Here is a 10,461-nt window from a genome sequence, read left to right on the forward strand (position 1 = left end):
CAAATTGAAGACCATTCATTCATTCATCCATTAATGCATCTTTATTGAACACCTTTATATGCAGGCACTATGCTAGAGCCTAGGGATAAAGCAGTGAGCAAAATGCACGAAGTCCTTCCCTCCATGTGGCTTACAGTCTAGAGGAAAAGAAGGACAATTCATAAATAAACCAATAAATATGAGTATGTCAGATGGTGCTGAGCATTGAGGACAAGACAACAGGGTCAGGGGCTGGGGAAGGTTGGTGGCAAGGGTAGTGTTGCTATTTTGTACAGGGTGGTCAGGGAAGGGCTGTCTGGTAAGGCAAAATTTGAGCAGAGACGTGAAGAAGTGAGGGAGTGAGCCATGTAGACATCTGGGCAGATGGCAACAAGCAGGCCCCAACTCTGATAGCACCAGGGAGTGGGTTAGGAGCTTGGCCTGGGCCTTAGACAAACTGTGTGATCTGGATTGGTCCAAGTCTCTGAGCCTCAGTTATCTAATCTGGAAAATGGGGATAATGATAGATCAGTGTGCCTGTGAAGGGCTCGGCCCAGTCCTGGCACTCAGGAGGCCGTCGGTGAACAGCAGCTGTGAGGAAGCCGATGATGACAGCCTTCCAGATAACTGGAGCATGAGCTCTGCACAAACAACATGTGTTCCAAGCAGCTGCTCTGGGCCAGCCTGTTATCAGGCTCTGAGAACCAGTGATGGCAGAGATGCAGCGCCTGCCCTGAGGGCCCCCTATGGGTCTGGGGGACAGATATCCAGGCAGCCTGGCCCAAAGGAGCCTGGAGTGCAACCATTAATTTGGGGAGGAGGTGCAGTTTACAGACGTCTACCTAGAGCGGCACATCACAGGCGAGCTTTTAGTGTTTTTTTTTTTGTATGTGTGGTAAAAATATACATAACAAAACATAGGCCATCTCAACAATTTCTATATGTATAATTCAGGGACATTGATCATATTTGTCATGTTGTACAACCATTCTCATTATCCTTTTCCATGTCAGTCCACCACCACTAACATAAACTCACTGCCCCTTGAGCAAAAATTCCCCCATCCCTCTCCCTCCGGCTCCTGGTAAGCACTAAAAATTTTTGGTTTCTTTTTTTTATATATTTGCTTATTTCATATAAATGAGATCATACAGTATTTGTCTTTTTGCAGCTGATTTATTTTGCTCACCATGATGTTTTCAAGATTCATCCATGTTGTGGCTTACATCAGGACTTCACTTCTCTTTACGGCTGAATAGTATTCCATTGCATGTGTATACCACATTTTGTTTATCAATGTCATCTGTGGATGGACATTTTGGGTTGTTTTCACCTTTTGGCTATAGTGAAAAGTGCTGCAATGAATATTGGCATACAGGTTTCTCTTTGCATTCTGCCTTCATGGCTTCTGGGGATACACCTAGGATTGGGATTGCTGGGTCATGCTTTTAGCATTTTTTATCTTTTTATTTTTCTGTTTACAATGGTGAAGCTTACTGTAAAAATTAGACTTTACATAAGTATTTGAAAGCCTCTGGTCATCATCCCCTTATCCAGAGATAGCCACTATTTAAAGTTTTATTCTTTGGCATTTTTTCCTATTGCTTTCATATGGAGATTTTATTTATATATTTGCTGTGTTTCATTTTGCTTTTACAGAAATGGGATCATGTTATATATCCTACACTGCTGTATCACTGACAGCAGGCCAGCAGCCTGGGCATCACTGGAGTTTGTCAGAAATGCAGGCTTAGACCCAGACCTGCTAGATTACAATCTGCATTTAACAAGACCACCACTCGTCTGTCAGTTTGTTATACTGCAGTGGCTTGCATGTTGCTTTGATGCTGGAAGCTATTCCACCAGACTTTCAAATACCAGCAGGGTCACCCATAGCAGGTGGGTTTCAGTAGAGCTGAAGACAGTAAGACAGACTAGGAAGAAAGTTCTGGAAGTCTACTTACAAAAATTAGCCGATGGAAACCCTATGGATCACAACAGAATATTGTCCAGTGCAGGCTGGGAGACCAGCCCCTAGGTTGGAAGGCACTCAAAATACACAATGGCCACCGCAGTGGACTCAAGCACACCAACCAGAGTGACGATGGCGCAGGACTGGGCAATGTTTATTCTGTCACACATGGGGTCACCAGGACTCAGAGCCAACTCCACAGCCACTAACACAACACCATTTTACAAGAACCAAGTTACATTTCCTGCTCATAGCTGTGTAGTTTTCCACTGCTTGGCCATGCCTTGGTTTTGCTCCCGGGTCCGTTAAAAATGACTGCAGTGTTCATCGGTGTCCCTACATCTCTGAGCTGGTCTTGAAGAATGAATGAATAGAATGTCAGTGGAGGGTGTGGAGAAGAAATGATCTTCCAGGCAAAGGAATTCGCAAAAGCAAAGGTATGGAGTCAGAAAGGAAATGAACTTATTTATTCTAGCCTTGTTTTCCTCATGGGGCTTGGTGGGGGCTGAAGGAGAGCTGCTGAGGATGGTTTCCCCCAGAACCTGAGAAGCTGGGCCCTGAGGGAGGCATGGGATAAATATATCAATAAATTAAATGGAGAGTCTTAGAAATGGCTTTCAGCCTTCACTTTGAGCACCGAGGAGGGAGAAATCTCTCTGGAGATCCCAAAACTTTAGTCACAAACTGTGTTGGGCAGATTATTAACACCAGGGACGTTCACTGGGCATTTTCTCCTGGCCAGGTACTGTGCTAAGGGATTAACCTGCACTTTTTTTATCTCCCTAAGGACCCCTGGTGGCACAGTGGTTAAGCACTTGGCTGCTAAATGAAAGGTCAGCAGTTTGAACCCACTGGGTGATCCTCAGGAGAAAGATGTGGCAGCCTGCTTCTGTAAAGATTACAGCCTTGGAAACCCTATGGGGCAGTTCTACCCTGTCCTATAGGGTCACTATGAGTCAGAATTGACTCGATGGCAATGGTTTTTGGTTATCTCTCAATCCCAGGAGGGAGAAGTTTTATTAACCCAATTTGACAGATGAGGAAACTGAGGAACAGGGAGGTTAATGAGGAACTTGTCCAAGGTCACATAGCCAGTAAGTGATGGAGTCAAGGTGTGAATGGAGAGGAGTGCGACTCAGAGCTTCCGCCGTTACTTCCTACAATACGCTGGCTCCTGTAGCATATATATATATGTACATTTTTTTCCTGTTAGATTCTTTTTTTTTTTTTTGCATTTTATTTTATTTTAAATTGTAAAATAAATACAAAATGTTGCTTTCAAAGTGCTGGCAACTATTTTTGCTTATTTGGTTTTTTTTATTGTACTTTAGATGAAAGCGTACAGAGCAAATTAGTTTCTCATTAAACAATTAATATACATATTGTTTTGTGACATTGGTTGGCAACCCCACAACATGTCAACACTCTCCCCTTCTTGACCTTGGGTTCCCCATTACCAGCTTTCCTGTCCCCTCCTGCCTTCTTGTCCTTGCACTTGGCCAGGTGTGCCCATTTAGTCTTTTTTTTATTTTATGGGCCTGCCTAATCTTTGGCTGAAGGGTGAACCTTAGGAGTGACTTCATTACTGACTATAAGGGTGTCTGGGGGCCATTCTCTCGGGGTTTCTCCAGTCTCTGTCAGACCAGTAAGTCTGTTTGTGTGTGCGTGTGTGTGTGTGTGTGTGTTAGAATTTCATTCTACATTTTTCTCCAGCTCTGTCTGGGACCTTCTATTGTGATCCCTCTCAGAGTAGTTGATGGTGGTAGCTAGGCACCATCCAGCTGTGCTGGACTCAGTCTGCTGGAGGCTGTGGTAGTTACAGTCCTTTAGTCCTTTGGATTAATCTTTCCCTTGTGTCTTTGGTCTTCTTTATTCTTTCTTGCTCTTCACGGGGTGAGACCAGTGGAGTATCTTAGATGGCCACTCACAAGCTTTTAATACCCCAGACATGTAGCATATATATTTTTAATTTCTGATAGGGTTTCTGGTGCACATACAGCAGGTGTTCAATAAATGTTGGTTGAATGTAATTGAACAGGAGCCTTATTATACAGCTCCTTTAAAATTACAATTAAAAATTCAATTAATTAAATGGCTCTTTGCATTAAGTAATTAATTAATTCATTCCACAACAGGCCATTATCAGCAGCTAATTCATGCCAGATCTCCTTCAGGACACGGGGAGGGGGTGAAGAGGTTAATAAAGTCAGCACTTGTCCTGCTGGATTACAGGTTTGCAGGGGAGAGACAGACAAGCTGAAGGTCTGTATGAGCCAGGAGGGACAAACCCATGAGCCATGAGGACAGGGGGCCAAGGAAGCTGGCCCAGGCTGGAGCCAAGTTACTGCTGAGGGAGCAGCCGGGCCAGGCTGAGGGCATACACAGGGCTGGGCACCAAGATTTCCAAGGGGTCCTGGCAGTCCAGACATCCGTGCTTGCGCTGTTCCCTCTTGTGGCAGGGAGCCCGGAAAAGGGTAGGTGCCCAACACGTGCTGATTGTGTTATGTTTAGGTGTACATGGGTCAAGATTATGGGTTTGAAGATTATGGCTTTGCCTGGTGTTCAAATCCATTCTGCCACTTTCTATCTTGGCAACCTTGGGCAAGTCACTTCACCTCTCTGAGCCTCAGTTTCTTCATCTGTAAATAGGGATAGTAATGGCGCCTGACTCATAGGGTTACGTAAGGATTTGGTGATATAATAATAATTCTCTAAGGCATTAGAATGGTGCCTGGAACAGTCAACGATTAGTTATGATCAATGTAATTATAATCATCATCACCATTGTACTACCCAAAGAAACTTCTTTAGTCTTCAAGTATAGCAGAGCATGTCACCTCTTGAGGTGGAGGATAAAGGATGATAAATGGGCCAAAGTTTGGAGGGAAAGACAAAGAGACAAGACAGAGCTGGGTCTGGCAGCCCCCAGATTGCCCAATTCCAAATGTGCACAGGGGGCTTCGAGGTTTTAACCAGAGTCCCAACACAGTCCAGGGGGCAATCCGAAAAGACCTCCCTGAGGAGGTGATGTCTGAACTGAGCTGGGGAGGCTGGACATGAATTGGCCTGGTAAGGTGTGAGACGTGAAGAGAAGCATTTGTAAAGGGAGCTTGGCTTCTTTGAGGACAGAGGCAGCCACTGCGACTGGACTTGGTGAGGGAGAGAGTCCTATGGATAATGATAACAGCAAATGTGTATTGCTGTTGACTGTGCACTTGACCTTGCACTCACCCCATCCTCACTAAGGCCTGTGGTCACCCCTACTTCACAGATGAGCCTCAGAAAAGTGAAGTGGCCCCCCCAGTACACATACTCCTAACAGCAACAGAGAGCAGACGAGGTTGAACCCTCATCCTGCTGGTGGTGGGAGAGTGGTTATCGGTCCCACCTGCTCCTCCAGCGGTGCTTTGAGAATGCATATTAGCTTCCTAAGGAGCTCTGGTGGCGCAGTGGTTAAGTGATTATCTGTCAACCAAAAGGTTGGTGGTTCAAACCCACCAACCACTCCCGGGGAGAAAGACATGGCAGTCTGCTTCTGTAAAGGTTACAGCCTTGGAAACCCTATGAGGCCACTCTACTCTGTCCTGTCGGGTCACTATGTGTCGGAATTGACTCAATGGCAACAGGGTTCTTTTTGGGTATTAGTTTCCTAGAGCTGCTGTAACAAATGACCACAAACTGGGTGGCTTAAAACACCAGAAACTTATTCCCTCACAGTTCTGGAGGTCAGAAGTTCGATATCAAGGTGTCAGCAGGGCTGTGATCCCTCCAAAGGCTCTAGGGGAGAATTCTTCGATTCGTCACTCAGCTTCCAGTGACTCCAGGCTTTTCTTGGTTTGTGGCAACATAACTCCATTCTCTTCATATGGCCGTCTTCTCTGTGTTTGTGTCTCAAATCTTCCTCTGCCTTTTCGTTGCTGTTATAGAGATACCTGTCATCGAATTTAGGGCCCACCCTTAATCCAGGATGATCTCTTCTCAAGATCTTTAACTAAATTACATCTGAAAAGATTTTTTGCTAAATAAAATCACATTCACAGGTCCTGGAAGTTAAGATGTAGACATATCTTTTTTTCTTTTTAAATAATATTTTATTGTGTTTTTGGTGAAAGTTTACACAGCAAAGTAGGTTCCACTTTGACAATTTGAACACAAATTGATCAATAACATCATGCTTTCCACATTGTGTCAACATTAACTGTGTTCTGGTTGTTTCATTTCCAGTGCTCTAGTATCCCTCCCCCTTACTGTCTCATCTTTGCTTCGTATTAAAAAGTTGACCTTTTGGACTCATACAGATGGGTTTTTAGTAGGGCACTGATCTAACAGGTAATATTCTTTATTTTGTGTGTTACTCTGCTTTTCTGCTAAAAGGTGATCTCAGAATAGTTTTGGTTCAAGGTTTAAAGAGAATCTCAGGGCAATAGTCTCAGGGAGTCTCTGGTCTTGGGTGATCCAGTTAGTCTGGACTTTTTTAAGAGTTTGAGTTTTGTTCTGCATTTTTCTCCCATTCTAAGTGGGATCATCTATTGTACCCTGGTCAGATATATCTTTTTTGAGGCTACTATTCAACCCACTGGAGTCCCTGCATAGTGCATATGCTTAACGTGCTTGAATGTTAACCCAAAGGTTGGAAGTTCAACTCTACCCAGAGGTGCCTTGGAAGAAAGGCCTGGCAAGCTACTTCCAAAAAATCAGCCATTGAAAACTCTATGAAGCACACTTCAACACTGACACACATGGGGTCACCAAGAGTCAGAGATGACTCCATGGTAACTGTTTGTTTGCTTGTTTTGTTTTTAAATTCAACCCACTGTAGGATAGAAATGCATGCCAGGATTGGAGGAACCTAAAGAGCGCCCAATGTTCTTCTTCCCCATTGGGAGTCACTGCAGTTTTCATCCTCACCATTCAGAACCAAAGGAGGCAAAGGGATTGATGAAGAGCAGAGATGGCCTTGGCAGGTAGAAGCCTCTAACCCACAAGTCAATCTGTTCAGCAGAGAAGATCAACCTAAGGCCCCAAATTGGGAGGTGACCTGCCCTGGGTCACCATGGGAATTAGGGGCAGTGACAGGGTTGCACCCATCCTGCCATCCTCCACCTGTGTCCTTTTTCTCTCTCCTTGTTTATCTACAGGTAAAGACACAGGTGGGAGACAGCCACTGGGGAGGTGTGTGATAAGCCTATGGCCTTAGATTGTTCTCCACCTCCTGTCTGACCTGGAGCTGTTACTGAGCACAGTCTGTTCCCAGGGTTTCTGGGCTGGAGTTATACCGACTCTGATCCAGGTCACTTGTCTTGCTGTGCTGTGCTGGGTGCCTTGGGGGGCTCACCTCTGTGGGGTGATGGTCACAGTTGTCAAGGAGAGAAGAGCTGCTTATGCTGAACCTCTGAGGATGAAGGGAGGAAACTGCGTCCTGGAGTAATTCCTTCCTTCCTTCATTCATTCAACCAACCTTCACCAGGAGGCTGTAATGTGCAGGGCTCAGGGCTGGGTCCCAAGGACACAGGGACGACACAGCAGCTGCTTTCTGCCCTCGAGGGGCAAATGACATCGCTGTGTGCAGAAAGAATTCAAGGTGAGAGAGGTGGTAGCTTACAAAAGAAAGACACTACAATCAATAAATAGCTGGGTAGAAATTATACTGAGAAAACAGTGATAACAGCCACCAAAGAAACTGCACAGGTGCTGGCTAGGTGAGGAAACCTGCAAAACCATAACAGAAAGCTGGACTAAATGGAGACATTTGTCTCAGCGACTATATCAGGTCCTCTCCATCTTAACATATTTAACACAACACCCATCAAAATTCTGATGGCCTTTTTCTGGGGGATCAACATTATTTTTGTTACTTTATATAATTTTATTTTTTACGTCTACAATGAATCTGAAAAATACACGATTGAGAGTTGGCAAGAAATGTTTAGAGAGAGGAAAAAAAAGAATGTCAGGAGTTTGTACTATGGGACACTAAAACATATTCTAAACCTACAATAATCATACTGTGTGGTATCATCATGGGAAGAGACAGGTTCCTGGAGCAGAATGGATCTGGATGTAGATCCAAGTGTGTATAAGAGTTTATTTTGTGATAAAGGGGCATCTCAAACCAGAGGCAAGAACGAGGTCTCACAGTGATTCTCTAACCTGAGACTCCATTTGGGAGGCAAAGAGATGAGGCCCCTATTCTCCCTCTGATATATTGGTTGGAGGCCTCTGCCTGCATAAGGTTGATTAAAAACAATTAACACGAGTCTAGCCCCACTGTCCACATTCATTATCTCGTCTGGCCTTCAAAGACAGAGCACAAGGTCATATGCATTAAAAAAAAAAAAAAAACTTCACTCCCTTTCCATGTTAACGTTGTACAAACCCATCACAGCAAATTAGAAAAAGAGGAGAGAACGTGAACCCTCCCAACACGAGTCCACTACATACGTATATTTATTCTCTCCAAAACCAGGATTGTAAATGTATATGCAGTTTTGTAACCTGCTGAGTGCACTTCACATCATATTGTGTTTAAAGATCCTTTGAAAACATAATTTCTGATGGTTGTGTGCTATTCCATAAGAGGCAGACACCATGACTTATTCTAGGCAGCTATTATAAATAAGGAAACCCTCGTGACTTAGTGGTTAAGTGCTACTGCTGCTAACCAAAGGGTCGGCAGTTCAAATCCGCCAGGTGCTCCTTGGAAACTCTACCGGGCAGTTCTACTCTGTCCTATAGGGTCACTATGAGTCGCAATCGACTCAAGGGTACTGAGTTTAGTTTATTATAAATAATGCTCCTTGAACAGCCTGCTGGCTCTTAAAAGTCTCATTTCTGATTACTTGCTAGACTAGATTCCTACAAGTGGGGATATCAGGTCACAGGACAGAACACGTTCAGGAATCTCGATAGGTAATTGCAAAAGGTGAACTGATGGATGGATGGAAGAAGTCAGTGCTGCCTTCCCAATCTTCAGCAGTGTGAGCACTATTTTTAGTTTTTTTTTTTTTTAATTTGGCAGTTTGCTAAGCTTCCTCTGTGCCAGGTGTCTGCCTAAGCATTATGTAAATGTCATCTTCACACCACCCTGGGAGGTGGCACCCATTTTACAGACAAGAAGACAGGCTCCCCCATGGACCAGGGTCAGCCTTGGACTTCTCTGACTCCAGTGCCCAGATCAGGGTGTTAGTGTGCTTCAACCTGGTTGGAAACGTGGGCTCTCTCTCTTGGTCCCTTTTCTTCTGACTCTGTCTTGCTTCAGGTCACCACCATTCTCTCTTACCCTGAGTGTTTTCTAATCCATGCACTTGATGCTGTGGCTCTGGGCTTCATACCCTCTCCTAACGTGCCTACCTTGGGAGGTGGGGGGGAAGCCTCAACTCCTCAGGCCTGCGTTCAAAGCCCAACCTTCCGGGCTGCCTTTTCACCCACAGGCACGTAGGAGCGCCTGACCCCGGCCCCTCCCCAGGTGCCTCTATGTCCCTGCTCTTTTGCTACTGCTGCAGACCATTAGGTACCTCTGCCGCTGCCCGGGGCTGCGGTAGAGCCGGGGCCAGAGTTTTAGAGCTGCGCTAGTCACATGGCTGCAGTGATTTGTTGCGCCGCCGGGCTCCGCTGCCTGATCGCCCTCCCTCAAAACAGTGGGCCAAACTCTTAACCTGCGAGTTCCTACCGCCACCGTGTGCAGTGCTGGCGCAAAGTCTGATGCTTAATGCAAAAAGAGCGAATCGCCCAGGGCTGTTACAGAAATTGATGACTTTGAGCATAAGGAAAGGGAATAGGAATTGCTACTTAGTAACCAAGAGTTATTTGGCACAGTATTAACGAATGGGGACTGCGGAGGGGGGCACCGGGGCAGGAAATAGAGTCGTCCTTAAAGAGGCCCTCGGGTTAGAATCATTTTAGGGGCAGGATGAACACCGTTTTTTTGTTTTTGTTTTTTAACTGAACTCAGCCTTCCTCACCCGCCCCAGAGCCAAATCTAACGAGAATACTTCAAATGGAGCCCCCACCCCATTCCCTTCCAGGGCAATCTCTTCTGCCCGACGTGCGACCCTGGCTGGTCGCCCTCTCGCCGGGCCTCGGTCCCCGAATGCAAATTGGCCGGTTTCACACCCCCTCCCACGCCAGCCCGGCGCGGGGCTCCAGGTTCACAGGACAGGCCGCGGGGAGGTCGGTTGGGACCGGTCCTCCTCGAAGCCCCCTGCCATGGCCCTCCCTGACGACAGACCCCTCCGGGCGACAGACGGACCATGGGCTCAGAGTCGCCCCTTCTGGATGTGGAGGACGCGAGATGGAAGGTCTGCCCTGCCTAGGACCCCCTCGCACCCCCGAGGTGCGCCCACAGGCGCCGGGACGCGGGGTGAGCTGGCGCCGCCCCCGCAGCTTGACCCCAGCGCGGGGAAGGTCCTTGCGGCGCGGCCGGCGGCACCAAGACCTCCCGGCCTCCAGAGGGCGCTCCCGGCCCGGCTCGCGGAAGTGCCTTCCGAGCGGGCAGGCCCCGGCGGAGGCGC

The sequence above is a fragment of the Loxodonta africana genome, chromosome 9 (genome assembly GCF_030014295.1).
Source record: "Loxodonta africana isolate mLoxAfr1 chromosome 9, mLoxAfr1.hap2, whole genome shotgun sequence".
NCBI lineage: Eukaryota > Metazoa > Chordata > Mammalia > Proboscidea > Elephantidae > Loxodonta > Loxodonta africana.